This window comes from Acipenser ruthenus, chromosome 2, assembly GCF_902713425.1.
Source record: "Acipenser ruthenus chromosome 2, fAciRut3.2 maternal haplotype, whole genome shotgun sequence".
Taxonomy (NCBI): Eukaryota; Metazoa; Chordata; class Actinopteri; order Acipenseriformes; family Acipenseridae; genus Acipenser; species Acipenser ruthenus.
This window is the reverse complement of record NC_081190.1, coordinates 29,308,167-29,328,612: the sequence shown is the minus strand read 5'-3', so window position 1 is coordinate 29,328,612 and position 20,446 is coordinate 29,308,167. Positions and strand designations below refer to the sequence as shown.

At 40.3% G+C, this 20,446-nt stretch overlaps 1 protein-coding gene across 1 annotated transcript in view; it reads left to right on the top strand.

Annotated features, from left to right (window-relative positions):
- Positions 1-719: 719 nt before the first annotated feature.
- The window catches only part of LOC117411701 (inactive tyrosine-protein kinase PRAG1-like), a 55,371-nt gene continuing 35,644 nt past the window's right edge, over positions 720-20,446 (top strand). Inside the window, exons 1-3 of the mRNA XM_058993489.1 lie at positions 720-871; positions 1,877-1,960; positions 11,992-12,067. The gene's annotated coding sequence lies outside the window, so the exon portion shown is untranslated. The remainder of the gene's footprint in view (positions 872-1,876; positions 1,961-11,991; positions 12,068-20,446) is intronic.

Sequence of the window (20,446 nt, the reverse complement as noted above, 5' to 3'; positions counted from 1 at the left end):
TCCGTGTCCAAAACTGCACAAACAACTCTGAAAGATGATGGCTCCATGGGCCATTCTGCACTTTCCACCTTCAGATTATCTGAAGGAATTAGAGGGAGTAATCATTCATGAAAAGTCACTATCCTCACCTCCAGAATATTCCAACTGCTTCAGCACATTGGCATAGTACTTGCTGAGTTACAGGTTACCATAGTTTTATGTTGCATCTTTTCAAATGCAATACATATTAAAGAGCCCTTATCGAATGGAACTTGAACGCTTGGATATTCAACAAGCAGAGCTGTGCAATAGGCTTGCTTGTTACTAGTTTTTTAACATTAACAGTTAAATATTAATTTTATAAAAATGTTACCATTTGAATTCTAGAGTAAAAACCTTGATAAATTTGACCTATTGCCTAATAAAATCTTCTTATGTGGGGCTTCACTATAACTAAAATGAGGACTTGAGAGGAGCCTCTTCATTGTCTGTGCTATTAATCACACATAATAGAATATCCAATCTGAGTTTTTAGTTCAAGGTTGTGTAGTTTCAGTACAGTTATGTTGTATATTGGGATTTGGTTACGCTCTACATCAAACTGGCTGCATGTGCAAAAGCTGCTCTTTTTATAGGAAACAAAGGATGACCTAAATCCCTTTATCTACTTCCGCATTCCTGCAGATAGAATATCGGCAGTTACAGCAGAGGTTAGTTAGTGAGATAGTCAGGTTGCAGGCTGTGAAAGGGCGTCTGTGCTCTTTTGTCCGTTGTGTTTCAGAGGATTCTTGACATTCTTAGTGGAGTTTAAAGCAACCTTCTGTCCAGTAACCTGAACCAACTTTGTGTGCTTAATACCTGACCAGGGTTGACTCTTCCTAGATGTACAGAGGTATGGCTGGTCTTTATTGATTTGTTCATCATTTTTAAAGATTTCATATCCAGGGATATCCTGTCCTCATTAATAGGATTAAAGGCAAACAGGTATTTGTTTGGTTCCTATTTCTTACTTAATAAAATTTTGTATCCGATCTTATATTTTAGATTATGTATAAGGTCCAGGTTTGTGCTTGAGACAAAATATGGGAAACTTGACACAATCTTATAAACCATTGAATTGCATCCCAAAAGACGCATTAAATACACAATAGCTTTAACAAACAGAAATATTGCAAATCATTGCTTAAGTGCTTCTTAAATGAAGCAGATAGTTGTTGCCCCACCGAAGCCATGGTTCTATTTGGCACCATGAATCTTGGCCAGTAATGCTGGTGAGCTCCTTTTTGTCAGCCCCTGGCTATTTTGAAGGAAAGACTCCTTCAAATGTACTCTTCTTTGGATCCCACGTTAATCTGTGTGAAGATCATGCCAGTCTCAATTTAGTTGGCAATTTGATATAATTATATACTGTTTTGAGAAACGCAACATCCAATCTTTGTTGACATCCTTAACTAATACTATGCTGAATATTTTGTATTCGTTTTACACAACAACTAACGAGGAGTAGGAGCAATCTGAATAAGTAAAATGGTCCTAGTACATTATACTGTATTTTAAAAAGCCAACATTTTGAATCCATGTTTTTGTTTTGACTTATTATGTTACCAATTATACAAATTTAACTTGATAAAGACAGTTAACTGATCTTAGGGTGTAACAGAATCTGGAGATATGGGGATGTACCTATCAGTCTGTACATCACGTTACATTTTTACATCCAGTCTGCCTAGAAAACTAATTATTGTGACAAAACTTGTTCACAGCATTCTTTATCACAATCTGGAGAGCCATAAAGGCACCCTTGTGTTGATTTTGCACAGAACACATTTTACCTAAACATTTGTGCATGTTCTTTTTTAATTATACTTGCTGACTTTGCACTGACTCTGTTTTACAGTTTCACTCTCTGAGACAAACCAAGGATAGACCAAGGATAGGTCCTCATGTGATCAGCTAAACCATAGCAGTTCACAAGACCACAGTAAGAAAATATTGCTATACTTCCATTGATACTAACTTAATACATATTTCAGTTCCACTCAAATAACACATCAGGTGCTCTGAGCTATATGAATTATCTCCAAAGAGAAGCTGCTCATAACTAATGTGAGGTGTAGTGTTTATGATATCCTATATTTAGGTGTTTCAAGAAATGTATATTAAAAAAAATCCCCTAAAGATCATAAGTAATGTATTTTATTTCCCAGTATTGATTGCTGTGTCTTTTCCATCTCTCTATATAATATTATATTGGTAACTAACGCTGAAATACATGCAAGCTCTAGGAGTTTAAGAATGAATGTGTTTATATATATATATATACAGTGCCTTGCGAAAGTATTCGGCCCCCTTGAACTTTGCGACCTTTTGCCACATTTCAGGCTTCAAACATAAAGATATGAAACTGTAATTTTTTGTGAAGAATCAACAACAAGTGGGACATAATCATGAAGTGGAACGAAATTTATTGGATATTTCAAACTTTTTTAACAAATAAAAAACTGAAAAATTGGGCGTGCAAAATTATTCAGCCCCTTTACTTTCAGTGCAGCAAACTCTCTCCAGAAGTTCAGTGAGGATCTCTGAATGATCCAATGTTGACCTAAATGACTAATGATGATAAATAGAATCCACCTGCACTGTGATAGTCTCAGAGGTCAGTTTAAAGCGCAGAGAGCATCATGAAGAACAAGGAACACACCAGGCAGGTCCGAGATACTGTTGTGGAGAAGTTTAAAGCCGGATTTGGATACAAAAAGATTTCCCATGCTTTAAACATCCCAAGGAGCACTGTGCAAGCGATAATATTGAAATGGAAGGAGTATCAGACCACTGCAAATCTACCAAGACCTGGCCGTCCCTCTAAACTTTCAGCTCATACAAGGAGAAGACTGATCAGAGATGCAGCTAAGAGGCCCATGATCACTCTGGATGAACTGCAGAGATCTACAGCTGAGGTGGGAGACTCTGTCCATAGGACAACAATCAGTCGTATACTGCACAAATCTGGCCTTTATGGAAGAGTGGCAAGAAGAAAGCCATTTCTTAAAGATATCCATAAAAAGTGTCGTTTACAGTTTGCCACAAGCCACCTGAAAGACACACCAAACATGTGGAAGAAGGTGCTCTGGTCAGATGAAACCAAAATCGAACTTTTTGGCAACAATGCAAAACGTTATGTTTGGCGTAAAAGCAACACAGCTCATCACCCTGACGCAGCAACGCAGCATCATGGTTTGGGCCTGCTTTTCTTCAGCAGGGACAGGGAAGATGGTTAAAATTGATGGGAAGATGGATGGAGCCAAATACAGGACCATTCTGGAAGAAAACCTGATGGAGTCTGCAAAAGACCTGAGACTGGGACGGAGATTTGTCTTCCAACAAGACAATGATCCAAAACATAAAGCAAAATCTACAATGGAATGGTTCACAAATAAACATATCCAGGTGTTAGAATTGCCAAGTCAAAGTCCAGACCTGAATCCAATCGAGAATCTGTGGAAAGAACTGAAAACTGCTGTTCACAAATGCTCTCCATCCAACCTCACTGAGCTCGAGCTGTTTTGCAAGGAGGAATGGGCAAAAATTTCAGTCTCTCGATGTGCAAAACTGATAGAGACATACCCCAAGCGACTTACAGCTGTAATCACAGCAAAAGGTGGCGCTACAAAGTATTAACTTAAGGGGGCTGAATAATTTTGCACGCCCAATTTTTCAGTTTTTTATTTGTTAAAAAAGTTTGAAATATCCAATAAATTTCGTTCCACTTCATGATTGTGTCCCACTTGTTGTTGATTCTTCACAAAAAATTACAGTTTCATATCTTTATGTTTGAAGCCTGAAATGTGGCAAAAGGTCACAAAGTTCAAGGGGGCCGAATACTTTCGCAAGGCACTGTATATATATATATATATATATATATATATATATATATATATATATATATATATATATATATATATATATATATATATATATATAATATTGGAGCCTTGAATAGATACTTTAATCTCACTTGACTTAAAACTAGCAGGAGTCAGCTGCAAGGTGTTCACTGTGCAAACATTCATACATTTTTTTCTGCAAATTATGACCAACCAAGGTCAATAAATTCCTTTTCATAATTGAACTAGGGCAAGTCCTGTCCAGATCTTTCCTTACCATGTTGAACAGCATGTGGCTACCTGCACAGAGGATTGTGTGTGTGTTTTTTTTCAGTTTGTAATTCATGACCTTTATAGGACAGGTTCAAATTTGAACCTTAAATATCAAATACTTTTTTTTCTGGTTTCTTGTTTTTTGCTGGTAGTTTCACATATTTGTTCGCTGTGGGCTTCACTTGTTACATTTATATTTGGTTTAGTTATGAGTTAGTGTATTAAAATTACTTAGAAAATTGGCTTTTTATTTCCTGGCATCTCATTGGCTAATACCCTTGGCAGGGGGGGTACATTAACTTTCAATAGATGACCAGGAAATAAAGGACCAGCATATGTGCTTTTTCTCCTGGACACCTGGACCCATCCTTGAGCCACCTAATGTTCAATACAAGGGAGAACCGACTGGAGTCTTACACAAGTAGTTTCACCTGTGTAGTGAATTATAGCTTCCTAACTTGGTATTCACCAGCTGTGGTTCAATTGAAAATTTGATTGATTGGAAGCAACTTGGAGGGAATGTCAACATATCTGTCCAATACACGGGAAGTTATGCTGCAAACACTGAGGTGTTGAGATAAGAAACAAAAGCGCATACCAAAGGCTAATGGTGTGTCATTAAAAAACGCTTTGGTACAATTACTGTTTTCATAAAGCTAATGTGTCAAGGTCATAGCTCCAAATGTGTCTGAGTGAATCCAGTTACAAATTAGGAACATGTTTAATGTTGTGCAGATTGGGAAAAGAAAGCCTTTAAGTTAATTCATGATTAACTTTAATTGAGGTCTGTGAAAATCTAACCTTTTGTAGAGTGGTTAAGGGCTGGGCAGTGCTAGCGCTGGGCTTGCACCCAGTCTCCACCTGCCTGCCTTGTTTTATAGATCTGCAAGTCTGTGGAGGGAAGACCGCTTAAGTATATTATTTTCAATCCAACTTGCTAATTTTACTGTTGATGCTTGTTTTTCAGTGAAATTTTATTGTCAATGGAATCGCATATTTATACTACAGTGTGTTTATTTTAAATATAACTTCTCGTTCAGCAAAATTAGTTCCCCTCTTAGAAATAACTGAACATATATTTTACCAAATGTTTGGTGGATTCTATCTTTATGAAGTTTCACAATCAATTAACATCCCCTTGTCATCAGATTAATAAATATAGAAAAGTTGCTAACTACCGTAAAAAACGGTGTATAAGTCGCACCAGTGTATAAGTCACCCCCCCACCCCCTTTTTGAGACAACAATTTCAGGGAAAAGTTTATAGGTCACCCCTGTGTATAAGTTGCTCCTCCCTTTTTAGGACCACCTAAAAATACCTAGAAAATAGACTTATACAACGGTTTTTACAGTATTTGATGACTGCTTAATTTCACTCTACGTGAAGTACATTTCATCACACTTCTTTATATAAAAAAGGGAAGTCCAGATTTCATGCTAGTCCCTGCTCTACTGGGAAGTAGCTGCTAAACAATGTGATGGAGATTAAAAAAAGAAAGAAATTGTAGTGCACCCATGAATGCAGCACACTGACCGCGTGTATGTAACATTCCCTACATGAGTTATTCTGTGGCAGTTGTTTCTGGACTGAACCATTGCACGAACGAAGGAGGGGATGATGTCTAACAAAAATAAAAATATTTTTCATTTTAAATCTATTCCTGAGTACAATCTTCATTTGTGTGATTTATAATAAGTTAATACATTGTGTGTAGGATGTCTCTTTTTGCATAAGAGACATCATTTTGGACAGTGTGAGCAGCCACCCAAACTGCACAACATGACATATTTTACACAATAAGGCACACCCTACACACAACATATTAACTTATAGCAATGTGTTGGTGTTCTGAACTGGGTGATAGGGAGTTGCTACCTCCTACTGTATATTGTGCTAAGGAGAGCAGGTTCCAGCAAAGGCTGGATTGGAGTTTACACATAAAATAACAGAAACACACCCAAATTAAGTTGACTGGCTGCATTTACAATACATTGTAGCTTATTAAGAAACCACTCTCCTCAAGTCATAATAAAAATAATTAAGTTGTAAAACTGTGAAAAGGCTTTTGATTTCTGGTTATTAACAAAGTTAGGCCAAATCCAAGATTAGAGCAGAGGGAGTTGATGGTAAACATATGACTTCTGATCTCAGTGTGAAGTTTATGAATCGTGCATGTCTTCACCCCCTCAGCTAGTTCTAGACAAGGCCTTTTTGGACAGTATGGATAATGTAAGAGGAGAACCTGCTATCTGCCTCGTCGTAGATATCTGCGTGGGAGGTAAGAACAGCCTCTTCCATGTATTCAGGGCAAGCCTAATTCCATGTGCCTGTTTCAACAGGAGCATCATAAAAACAGCAGCCGTGGGAAGCTTGTACATTTTCCGCTCCCAACCATGTCAGGACAGTTTGTTTCAACACAGGGGATCAAAAATGTACTGTAGTTCAGTTTAGTTTACATCATACTATTTACTGTAGTTTATACTTGGACAGAAAAAAGAGGGAATTTGGAGCTGAATGACACAAACATGTTTCAGGGACATCAATACTAGCAGTTTCCCCCATTGTAGGTTTTAAAACCTGGTTAGCCACAGTGTATATGTAACCAGTTCAGGTGTGTCTTATTAAACACATAGTAAAACCAAGAATGTATCAAGACGCTATGTAATGGGAGGCTTATTTCCATCTGTTACTATAATATACTGTGACAGAGCAGAGGCTGTGCACAGGGGGCACAGGTGTGTGAGAGAGTTTGGTGGTTGGCTGCCATCTTGGTGAAGGAAGCGGGAACCAAGATGGCCACTCTTGCACAGACACATGGCATGGTTTAATTGTTTTATTAGTGGAATGTGGCCAGGTCGCAATTGAATGACTGAAGTCAATTTCCCCTGGCCACACCCCATAGAAAGGAACAAAGGAGTGTTTGTTGGGAGAGAGTGCTGGAAAAAGAGAGGTTTCTGTTTTGATTTGTGAATAAAAGTACGCCATGGTGCTTTAAACTGAAGTTCTGTGTTTGGGGTTTGCTATTTCTGCCAATGACCAGCCTTGACCACCCACCACTATGCCACATATACTAAAGTGGTGGATTCAAAGTGTCACTTGACTTTCTCTGGAATGAGGAAATGAAAGTCAGTAGTTTAACATTCTACAATTGACCTAGTGAGAGACAGTCATAAGGAGACATTTATAAAACTGGAACCAGAACCACGCAGCATGACTGAGTGTACATGTGTGTACATCTGTTAAAATGTATTTATCATATAACTGAAGAAAAATATCATCGTTTTTGGGGGGCACGGTGGGTTTAATTCACAAGTCTTTCATGCCTTTCATCTCTGTTTCAGGTTACATGTGAATTAAGTTTCGGGGTGTTCGCTTAGCCCCCAGTGAATATTAGTTCACATAAGAAAACACCAGAGCTTGCTGCCTCTGCTTGAGAGAAGCCCAGGACTGATAGGGGGGTTCAGGTCAGGACTGAGTTGCGCTCACAGGACTGGGATGAGACGCTACTGTGGCTCCTTATGGAACCATGCTTGCTATAGTCAGTGCCATTCCTCTCACAATTTAATGAGCACTACATTCACAAGCACCAGGCTATTTTTTTTTCTTTGAAGGAACTACTAAATAATTAACTTATGAAATAAATGTTTAGTTAAAAAAAAAATATATATATATATCCGAATCCCTGATATATTCTTAACCCTCAATTAGGCCAAATCCGTTCGTCATTATATATTAGAATCTGATGTCTTTTCATTCTGATTCCCATGCTTCCAACATGTCAAAACAAATGTCAGCTTCAGTTACATACATACACACAGTCATGGGAAAGGTTTGTGTTATTGTTATTCAGAATGCAAGGGAAAACATGAATGCTCTCAGCAATCCTCCTGACTGACAGATTCTTATTTGTTTTCTGTTTGTCTGCCTGCGCGTATATGCACCTTGTAAGGGTTTTTAATGGTTTGTTTGTGTAATGGTTTGATATATTTATGTATTCATAAAAAAAAGGTCTTTAACACAAGGAATACTAAGCAAACAACAAATAAGCTAGGAGAGCTGTGAATACTTGGTAATATTCCCAGTCTGATCTTTATATATTTTACAGAAGCAAGGAGCCCTGTTTCTGGTTTCAGGCGTCTTGTTTGGTCGACCGGTCAGTTTGTAAGTGTGCTGCCGGTGTGTAGCTGGCAGGCTCTACGACTGTATGACTGTTAAAAGCTACAGATAATACACACCTGAAATTATTTTCTTAAATATATGAGCAGCTAAAATCCAAGCTGATTTAATTATGAAGTGCCTCTGTTTACCCCATAAAATTTACGTAAATGAATCAATGAATCAATGCAGATATAGGTCATTGTGGAAATGACACTAAAAGAGTCTGGACCACAGCTGTATTTTAAAAGTAAATGGATATCTGAGTGTATGAACTCTATACCATTCTCTACTCACATGAAGTCAGGTGATTTTGCCAGTGTTTATTATAATAGTTCATGGTCTCTGAAGCACTCATGGTTTTTTGTTTCTCATTTTGTGATATTGGCATAGAATTTTGTCCTCCATCCTCAAAAGCGCATAGAGCTGACACAATAATTCCACTTTATCTAATGTAATGTGTATAACCATCATTTTGTAGGCTTAACATTTCCCTGTATAACATATACACATTATGGTAAACCTGTATTTACATTTTAATGGTAGTTTTTTTCAAAGCAACTAATGATCTATATTTTCTGATTGCTCTGTCAAGGTATTTCACTTCCACTGCATCTCCACTTTTTACAATGCTATTAGCACAAGTAAGCAGTTGACTTTTTGAGTGCTTATTATGCAGTCCATTGAGACCAGAGTAAAAGCTAAGTGGTTGCAGATTTGGTGAGTGTACAGTATCCATTTTCTTGATGGGGTTTATATTTTCACCCTGTAACAGATGGATAGTTTGGTTATGATACCATATTGAAACTATTTGCCTTGCTCTCACACCTTTCGTTCCTATAAACAGTAATCCCTGGTGGCTTTCTTTCTGCTCTTTCCTCGCTCCCATAACCTCCCTTGGGAGATTGATCACGTAACCTGACCTCTAACAAAAAACAACCCCCTGCTTCTGAGCTCAACTCGGTAGAATATGGATTTAGACTTCTTGACCCCCTCACAAGATTTCAACTTTGTCCACAAATGCCTCACCCAGGCCTTCCTCCAATGGTGTAGAGCTCTATCATGATTACACTGACAGTTAGACAAAACCGGATGTCAAGGAATGTTTGTGATTGATGAATTAGGACTGAGGACTTGGTGAATATATAGTATAGCATATAGAGGATAAATCTTGAACACAGTAGTATATATTTATGAAAAAACAATCCACCTGTGCTCGTTCCTCAGCAGTAATTGCAAACTAATCCCTGACCAGCTGGTCACCAACCAGCAACAACAAATCCTCGAGGATCCGCTTCCTGCCTCCCTCCCTCCTAGAGGCCATACAGATGTCCCCTCCTCAAGGAAGTTAGTCTGCTTGCCTGGTACAATCGAGACAGGAAACCTGTGGTATCAATGCCGCCGTTTTGTTTCCTATTCTGACAGCCAGTGTCAGGATGTGAACTCCTGACTCTCGTCTGCCAAGGCCCAGTGCTCTTCAACTGAGCATAAGTGCCAGATACAAAAGAAGCTTGTCCAAACTGCACTGCTTCCTCACCCCTTTACATGTGCTTATTCATGTACTGCCAGAATGGAAAGCTTTTCATAGAAAGCATTTTAATCCATTCAAGGCAACAGAATTATCCCAGTCTGATGCAGTTTGGTTTGCTGAATTCTGCCACTTTACACACACTCGTGTTGCATATTTTGTAGGATAAATAAACACATTTGCATTATAATTTCTTATAATAACTTCGGTCTGAATGTGGAACCATGTTATTCCACTAATTCTTTATTGCTGGAAAGGCAGGAGAAAATACATTTTGCTAGGAAAGGTTAGCAGACAATACTGATACCATTGGACTCTGCAGCAGTAAGAAAAATACAGTGATAAAGAAAAGGAATGCCAATGTGGGGTTCTGCCCTTGGCTTCTCTTTTAGAGAACTTCACCATTTGAACAGAATACCGTTTTGTAACTATTTTACTATAATTTCTCTTTTATCAGCACTGACAGGTCAATGTAAACTTTACAAAGTGCTCATCTTATTGTTTGACACTTTGCTGGAATCCTATTTCATCTGAATTTCCTGTCTGTCTGGCTGTTAACACATTCAAGGTTGCAAGTCCCAGTGATTGAGAGCTTTAAAGCACTTATAGATTGTTAACATGAACCAAGTCACTGTAGCATGGTGAGGTTAAGCAGTACCTGTCCCCAGCCTGCAGGAGCTACCGGATCAGTGATCCTCCCCTGGGATCGCCAGACAGGATCAGCATTTTGAAGCACATGCGTACGAGATGCACTCCTCTGACTACACAACTCTCCCTGAACATCATGTGGCCTTGCCTTTAGCAAGCACAGACATCCCAGCAAGAAAATTAAGTAAACAAACACCATTTGTTTTGTTTATCATGAGTGTGCTATAATATGCACCACTGTACATTTATAAATTGATGTGCATGTGTATGGATATCAAGATATGTACTGCAAACCACATGGAATGGAAGTGTGAGGGAGTTACAGTCTCATTCTTCTTGAGGGAGTGTCTAGTTCAAATCTCGTGGAGGTGTCTAGCTTCTCCCAGACAAGTTCTGACATGCACAATCCCTGTAATGAAGCTGCAGACAGGAACTGCCTCAGTCTTCAGGAAGGTTTCATTCCCTTACAACAACAATATCAGTGAAAATGCAGGCTCCTTTGTTCTGTATTTTTTTGCTAAGGTACACTTTCCCCTTTTCTTACTGAAACCCAGGGATCTGGGTTCTTAAAAACATGTCATTAAAACTGAATAGGCTGGGCTGGAAAATCAAAACAAGCAAAGAGGAAATGGTATAGACAGATTATCCTTATAAGACTGCATGTTTTACATTGATAAGCAAAAAGTGAAGTGTAATTTGTATAGCATTTGTTCTGTATTAAAATAGTATAGAGTATGTTCTGTATTAAAATAGTATAGAGAATAGGAATATTAAAATAGTGTAGAGCAGACTATATATCATAAGGCATTTAAAAGGTAATTTATGATATGCACTGTACAGTACCTATATACTGTGTACTTGGATTATTCTGTATTTTGACTATGTCTGCAGGATTATGCAATACATTCAATTTCTCTTCAGATAATCTGTTAATCTGAAACTTGAAAGTTTATGGTATAACAAAAACAGATCTGTTAAATACAGAATTCTAGGTTGTAGTGTAACTGCTAATTTACAATAATAGCCTATATACGCTCCTGGTGTATTTTTTTTATCTTTTTCTTTTAAACAGGGCATTTAGCTGAAGGAAATGCAAACAGGCAGTACAGTTAAAAAAAAAAAAAAGTCAGATTATGTCACTAAAAGTGATTACTTGTAATTGTCTTTCAATACAATTTCATATCACTAGGAAACAGGTGTGATTAATCGATCGTAGATAGGATGATTAATCAATTAATAGAAAAAGTCAAGATTAAAACACCTAGTATACAGCTTTTGTAATTCTGAAGTTCAAATGGCAAGGAGAGACAGTATCACTGAAATAATAAAACACTGTGGTTTATGTATACGCATATTTGAGTTTTATCTTTTTTTTGTAGTTCCATTAAAGTGGCTGTCAAGTTACTGGCCCAGGCTTGCCCTCTTTTTCACAAGTGTAATCTCAATACAGCCATGAATGAAGGGGGACATCCAGATTAATAATGATATAAAATGTATTAAAACAATGTTATCTGTCCTTTCCAGGGGCACTACAATTTGATGCTATAACTTGCACCATGTTCAGCTGCACAGTTGTTATCTGGGTATCTACAGTATAAAGGTATAGTACTCTTTAAAGTAAGTGTGTGTGTGTGTGTGTGTGTGTGTGTGTGTGTGTACATCCATGCTTTCAGGAGCATAAACCTAACCTTAAATCAAAACTTAACCCTGCCCTCAAAGTCACTATTACATCGCAAAATCGCCATTCATTCTCCCAGCGAGACGATTGAAATAATATTCTTTACACAACAGGTGCTATTAAATGTGTGGATGCTACTGGAGCACTTAGTATAAAATGAATAGACAAGCGTCATGTGAGTGTTTTTGCAGTGGAGTAAGCAGCCAATCAGAATGTGTTGGAAAATCCTTTATTTAACAGGTGTACCGCTGCTGCAGGGTAACGGCAACCATCTTGGTAATAATAATATGTATGTTTTATAATGCACATGCTTCATATAGAAAATTCATCCAGAAGGTGTTAGAGAATTGGACCAAGAATGTTCTTTTCATTATATTAAGAATTCAGAAATTTATTTTTCGCTGTTACTATTATGTAGTTGGAATTAATTGAGAATGCTGTGGCAAAAGAAAAGAACATGTCAAGATTTCAAGACTTTTATTTCTGACAAACAGCCTTGCAAATAATAAGCCTACACTAGTATTAACTGTAACATTGCAAAACTTGTATTACATTAACCCTAATTACAGAGTTGTGTGGTACCATTTTGATAGTACAGTGTAAACTGTATATACATTAAACATAAATATTATGCAACAGATTATAAACAGTATTTAATATCTAAATAATATACATTGCAATGTTTATTTTGCTAGCACTTGTTTTTATGCATCTAAAGCATAGTTTAAAAAAAGCTTCTCATCTGTTCAATTACATTTGTTTTTTTACAGTTTACTTTTGCAGTCTCTAGACAAATGTTTTTGCTTTGAAGGTTCAAATCAAGTCCCTTTGTTTATGCACGTCATCCTTTTCACTTATGTTGAGGGTTTATTTGTAATTAAGAAGTTGTCTTGGGGTTGTTAGAGCAAAGCAGACCTGTGTAAGACACTTTGTACTTTTTAATTCCATCAAAGATTTAAACCCATCTATGAGTGGCTCTGAAAGTAGCTTTGGAAACAGAACTGAACTATGATGTGTTGAAGAGTTAAAGACAATGGCTTTTGCTTTCAGGTCAGCAAACTATCAGGGGTGATAGTTGTTTTCTGTTCCTTAAAAGATTATGATCTTTTTAAAACAAGGAGCCACTGTTATCCCAGCACAAAAAGTGCCTGTTTAGGATTGCCTAAGCCTGGTGACAACACAGTTCATAAACTGTCAATCTGTGTTTTGCCCTGATAGGGCTCTAATAGGACTCCACTATCTTGTACACGTGAAAACATAGCAGGCTAGCACTGAACCACATCCCTAAAGAAACTGCCAGTCTGTAATTTTATGTAAACCTGTGTGAAACCAACCTAGAGGCTTTGAAGCTATGCGGTTTTGCATGGTTTATAAATCCTTCAAGTACAAGGGGCCTAACTTATAACTAAGAAAGAACTGTGTTAAAAAAAAAAAAAACATGAGTCATTCTCACTAACCTCACAATCACTCATATGTAGCTATGGTATGCCAAACAGACAACCGTGTCGTTTTTATGTGAGTAGACCTTTGTTAATGATATTTGAAAAAAATGCCCAGCAGGTATGGTGCATTCATCCATTAGATTTTAAACTGAGGTATCTACAGTAAACACCCCAGGGTACTGATCTTATCTGGTCTGGCAGTAACTAAACTCAGTCTGAAGTCTATTGGCACTTCTTAAATCCCTTTTGTAGTGGTGCCAAGGGTTTGATGGTTGGCTTCAGGTGCATTGAAAAGAGTGAAATATTTTAAGCCTTTGTGTTGATGAACTTTTGGACCCTTTTAGATAAAAAAACAAAAACAAAAACAAAAAACCCAACCATTTGTATATCTGTATTATGCTAGAAATACTGTGTCCAATCTTGATTAGCTCCTCTTACACACATAACCGTCCAGTTTTACTGGCAAGAAGTTACGAAGCATGCAACGGCAAATAAACGTGTTGTATCAGTGTGGCAAAGTGGGTAAGTGTGTGCAGGTGAAGGCAATGCAGCAGTGCAGAAGAAACAGACAGACAACGATATCCAGGTGCAATGGTGTTTAATGATTTCCAAAGCCTGACGGCAAAACAAACAGTAAACGATAATGATGTAAAGTAATATGACGTGGTGTATCACGTTACTTCTAATCCCCGGGTTTGACCCGCAACCAAAAGTCCTGTTCTTTATACACCCACACGTAACACAAAACACATACATGTTAGTCGGTTAGTGACTGAGTTAGTGCTCACGGTGCAGGTACAATTTACTTTGTGATAAATGCAGTGGTGTTCCGGGTTCATGCTGGCCCTTGGCGACAGCTCCGGAACACCACATCATTTCCCTTCCGGGTCGATGAGTTAGTGCACCGAAGCTCCGCCTCCTTTCTAGATGACCGACTTCCTTTTAACCCTGGGAATGAAGTGTCAGGCCAAACAGTCCAGGGTACTCTGTTCCCGTTACTTAGTGCACTCACAGATCGGGAGGGAGATTTACCACCAAAGATGATTATATTTCTGTCACAATCAGTCATGACAAAGACTGTCATAATGTTAGCGTTCATTTTCATAATGATTAACATCTTAGATATTATACATGTCAGTGATGTGAGAGGTAAATCCATCCCTGTCTTGATTTTAGATGTCTCAGAGGGTTACAATAAAATGCAGCTGATAATAGGGAAGACAAAAAGATTATGTATTGTCAACATGTGAATCCATCACAATGTATAATATCGACTCTATTTGCTATAAAAATCGCTCTTTGAAAAGATTGATGGTTATAAATTTAAAAGCGAAAGTTATCAGTTGCTAAGTAAATCTTCCAGCTATAAAATATGCATAGTCATGCCACTTTATTCGTACCCACCACCCACCAAATCTGGATTGAGGGTTCACCCTCTGTACAGCTCTCCTGCAAAATGTACTTGTCAGATACATGACTTCGGTATCTTTGTGTTTTACAAACCTGAATGGTAAGGACTTGCTAAACATGTCCTGCCCAAAATGTCTTGACCCCTGATTCTCAAACCACCAAAAACACAGCAAAAATGAGAATTCATGACCTCCCTCCTCAACATCCATCACATTTATGTAAAAACTCAGTAAAGCATAGCGTCACCCTGAGTAGCATTCACTGTGAATGGGCCTGTTGCTGTCTGGGAGCTTCACTGACCGGAACCATGCTCAGAGATCAGGAAGCAGCATCAGGAGATCCATTGTCAGAATACATTAAAGCGTGATATGCATGTCATCTGAAGCTGGGGATCATGTGAAACAGGTGGACCACCCTAACGGCAATCTCCCTTTACACTACAAAAGAAAACAGTAACCAGCATTCCACACTGTTGATAGCTTGAATGAATAATTACAGATGTATTTCTTAGAAATAAAAAAGGAAATTGGTCATGTATTGCTGGAGGAGGTAGTGGAGACAGGGACATACTTCCATATGTATGCTATACGTTATAATTTTGCATATGTCTAGAGAATGGCTTGTCCTATTTTGAAGAAACTTGGTAAGGACTTTATTATTATTTGTATTATTATTATTTATTTATTAGCAGATGCCCTTATCCAGGGCGACTTACAATTATTTATTGTATCATAATCAGGTCACGTGTAAGCTGTCTGTGTGCCTGTCACAAAGACGGCCAGAGTGGGTGGCGTCAGACCAGAAGCAGGAACACAAACAACAGAGACGGTGGTGATGAGCTGAGTGCAAATGGTTGCACTCAGCGTTTATTAACAAAATAAAAGGGTTTAACAGACAAAAACACGGGACACGGCACTACACGCCAAAATAAACAGACAGACAAAACGACTAAACACTTAACAAACGGTGCACGGAGACAAACAAACACGGTGAGTACAAAACACTTATAATTATTCTTATCACTTATTTTAACTCCTTTCTCTCTCACCCGTTCTCCTCTTCCGAACACCCAACCACCAGTGAGTGAAAAATGTGTCTCTATATATACTGTTGTGCTGGGATTCAATTACTAATTAATTATTCACTTGAATCCCAGCACGTGAATTAATTCTGTGCAACCCCGTGCTCGCATATTATATTTTAAATGCACGTGCGTGATGTGCAATCCCGTGCCTAAATACAAATCTACACTTTTTAAATACACGTGAAACACAGACCCGTTTATATCCCGTGTACCAATGACTATACACCAACATTTACACACACAACATACAACACATAACACACAAATGCACACAGGGGCGGGGCACTTTGCCACATATACCCCCCCTTGTGCGCAGCACACATGGCCTCAACGGCCACCTCCCCCCTTAAAAACCCAGCAGTCCAGAACAAAGTCTCGGGCTGGGAAGGGAGGCTTCAGTGGGCCCTTGGCTGGCAATGCTGTCAGCACCCCTGCCGGTAGTGGCACGGCTGACAGCCTGTTGGTCCCGTCCTGCAGCGAAAAAGCTGCGGGGGCAGGTGGTCCCCCGACCTCCCCCTTCTTCGTAGCCGGCAGCTCCCTCCTGTGGGGCTCCGGCCACAAGAACTCCTGCAGCGAAACTGCTGCTGGGGAAAGTGGTCTCCAGACCTCCTCCCCCTTCTTCGTGGCCGGCAGCTCCCCTTTCTGGGGCTCCGGCCACCGTACTCCCTGCGGAGGTACGGGCAGCAGAGGCAGCTCCTGCTCCTCTGCTCCGGGCGGTGGTGGAGGCAGAGGCAGCTCCAGCTCCTCTGCTCCTGGCGGTGGTGGAGGCAGAGGCAGCTCCAGCTCCTCTGCTCCTTGCGGTGGTGGTGGCGGAGGCAGAGGCAGCTCCTGCTCCTCTGCTCCTCTGCTCCTGGAGGTGGCGGAGGCAGAGGCAGCTCCTGCTCCTCTGCTCCTGGAGGTGGTGGAGGCAGAGGCAGCTCCTGCTCCTCTGCTCCTTGCGGTGGTGGTGGCGGAGGCAGAGGCAGCTCCTGCTCCTCTGCTCCTGGAGGTGGTGGAGATAGAGGCAGCTCCAGCTCCTCTGCTCCTGGCGGTGCTGGCTCCCTCTGCTGTGGCGGCTGGGCATGTGCACGCCATGCTGCCTTCAGCAGCATAGCGAGAGGCTGCTGGGGGACACCAGCATCCTGCCCTTCTCCCCCCCAAAAATTTTCAGGGGGTTGAGCCTGTAACTCCTCCCCTTCTGGCTCTTGGGGCTGAACCAGCAGGCATTTTCCCTCTGCTGGTGGCTTGGGTCCTAGGGCTGTGGAAGCCCCGACTTGCCTCCCTTTGGGCTGTGGACGCCCCGACTCCTCCCTTTTGGGCTGTGGACGCCCCGACTCCTCCCTGTTGGGCTGTGGACGCCCCGACTCCTCCCTGTTGGGCTGTGGACGCCCCGACTCCTCCCTGTTGGGCTGTGGACGCCCCGACTCCTCCCTGTTGGGCTGTGGACGTTCGGGCTCCCCCCACTCAGGCGTAGGACGTTCGGGCTCCTCCCACTCAGGCGTAGGACGTTCGGGCTCCTCCCACTCAGGCGTAGGACGTTCGGGCTCCTCCCACTCAGGCGTAGGACGTTCGGGCTCCTCCCACTCAGGCGTAGGACGTTCGGGCTCCTCCCACTCAGGCGTAGGACGTTCGGGCTCCTCCCACTCAGGCGTAGGACGTTCGGGCTCCTCCCACTCAGGCGTAGGACGTTCGGGCTCCTCCCACTCAGGCGTAGGACATTCGGGCTCCTTCCGCTTGGGCTCCTCCCATTTGGGCTGTGGATGCTCAGGCTCCTCCCATTTGGGCTGTGGAGGCAAAACCAGCAGGCATTCACCCTCTGCTGGTGGAGATGGGGACAGCAGGTACTCACCCTCTGCTGGTGGAGATGGGGACAGCAGGTACTCCTCTGCTGGTGGTCCTGCTACCTGGGCTGCTGTTCCATTTATGGTTGCCTCCAGGTAGTTGAGGACAAACTCCACACCCTCCTCCAAGGTGTTTGGGGTGTGTTCCTCCTGATAGGCCTCCCATCTCTCACTGTCCATCATCCACAGGGCCTGGACGACTATGGGCAGAGACTGGGCCTCCAGCCCAGCATTCTCCAGGAACCAGCCCCGTAGTTTGATGGCGTCTTCTGCCATTGACTTTTTTTTTTTTTTTTTTTTTTTTTTTTTTTTTAAATCCAGACCCCTCCTGGTCTGACGCTTGGAGGCGCGGCTATCCCACGATGACACCACGTGTCACAAAGACGGCCAGAGTGGGTTGCGTCAGACCAGAAGCAGGAACACAAACAACAGAGACGGTGGTGATGAGCTGAGTGCAAATGGTTGCACTCAGCGTTTATTAACAAAATAAAAGGGTTTAACAGACAAAAACACGGGACACGGCACTACACGCCAAAATAAACAGACAGACAAAACGACTAAACACTTAACAAACGGTGCACGGAGACAAACAAACACGGTGAGTACAAAACACTTATAATTATTCTTATCACTTATTTTAACTCCTTTCTCTCTCACCCGTTCTCCTCTTCCGAACACCCAACCACCAGTGAGTGAAAAATGTGTCTCTATATATACTGTTGTGCTGGGATTCAATTACTAATTAATTATTCACTTGAATCCCAGCACGTGAATTAATTCTGTGCAACCCCGTGCTCGCATATTATATTTTAAATGCACGTGCGTGATGTGCAATCCCGTGCCTAAATACAAATCTACACTTTTTAAATACACGTGAAACACAGACCCGTTTATATCCCGTGTACCAATGACTATACACCAACATTTACACACGCAACATACAACACATAACACACAAATGCACACAGGGGCGGGGCACTTTGCCACAGTGCCACACTTATATATATAATTTACAGAAGCATATATTCAGATGCCGTTAAATACTATTCTTTACCACAGGTTATTGATAGTACCAGGATGTGGCGAATGTAGTCTGTCTTGTCAATATGCATTTTAACATATATCTTTAAAAGCTATTAAACTTTCTAAGAATTCTCTCTGGTTATTTACAGTATCACAATATGGGCGTGTATGGTATGGAGGTTGTCCATTCAGACACACATTTTTACATAATGAGAACCACTTATGCAATTGTGATGAAACTTGCTAAAAATCGTCTTTTGCTAGATCTTTATTGTATCATGCACTGGGTTGTATGCAGAGGCTGTCCAACATACTTTAGCACAAGCTATTGAGAGTATGGGGTATATGAAGGTATATGTCTTTCTGCCTGTTTGTCAAATTTACATTTTTCTATGGCATACATATATGAGGGCCAGTTGCCTTTTTTCCAGGCTACCAGCTTAAGTAAATAGTTGTGTATCCCACTTGCAGTAAAATAAATATGCAACATCTTAGATTAGTTTCAGTTGTATTCAGACATTATAACACAGTTGAACTTGCCAGTTATGAATGTTGGTAAATAAATAAATAAATAATCAAATAAACCAGCAATCAAATCTATTGACAGTCCCAATAATGATAATATTAAACCATTGTAAACAATTGTATATTTATGAAATCAGGTTTAAAAGAGAGAAAAACAATGTCCCCAGGTTTGTAAATGCTTCTTTTCACTTGGTGAAGGCTAGAGAAAATTCCATTGCTTTCCTTGCTTCTTCAGAAAGTTCCATTTAGGTTTTAGAAGACCAGCAGTTTGTGGTGACACAAAATTGAGGCAATACAAGCTGTCCAGTATAAGAGATCTCTAGCCTTTTCTAATTGTGTTACCTTATATAGTGTGGTGGTAAATAAGCACTTTCCTAGCCAGGCAGTCTGCAGTGCTCCAGTCTGGTAGGTGAAATTGTTTCATTATTGTCTGTGAGTCACCAATTAATTAGTAATTTTTGACTTGGATACATTTTAAATAAATTAATAGAGAATTGTAAAAAGGCTTTAATTGGCTATCAGACAGAGGTTGCCTATTGTAAGTGATTGTCTTTTGTAAAGCTGACATCCAAAATTCACAGAAAGAACTTCATACTACAACCAAACAATGGCCCACCCTACAGCCTCTTTCCATGGTTGCCTGATAGTGGGTCACTTGAGATCACTGGAACAGTGATAGTGAGTTCACTGTAAATTTGGGGTGTCATGGGTTTCAATATTGCTTTCAGCCCAAGTGTGCTCAGTGGACTCAGGCCTTGGCGCAACAGGAATTTGAAAGCACAAATTAAGTTGTTTAAAGTGCTCATGCCAGGTGCATGTAATCAGAGTAAGGAGACCATCACTGGCACACATCCTCTTTTGAGGTCACAGGGGTGCCTTTAACTTCTGAGTTTTAAAGTCATAATGAGTGAAACAGATGGTACAAAGTGAATATAAGCAACAAGAGCAATACATTAGTTTAGATAACGTAATATTTGATACCCACACCAAGTTGCAT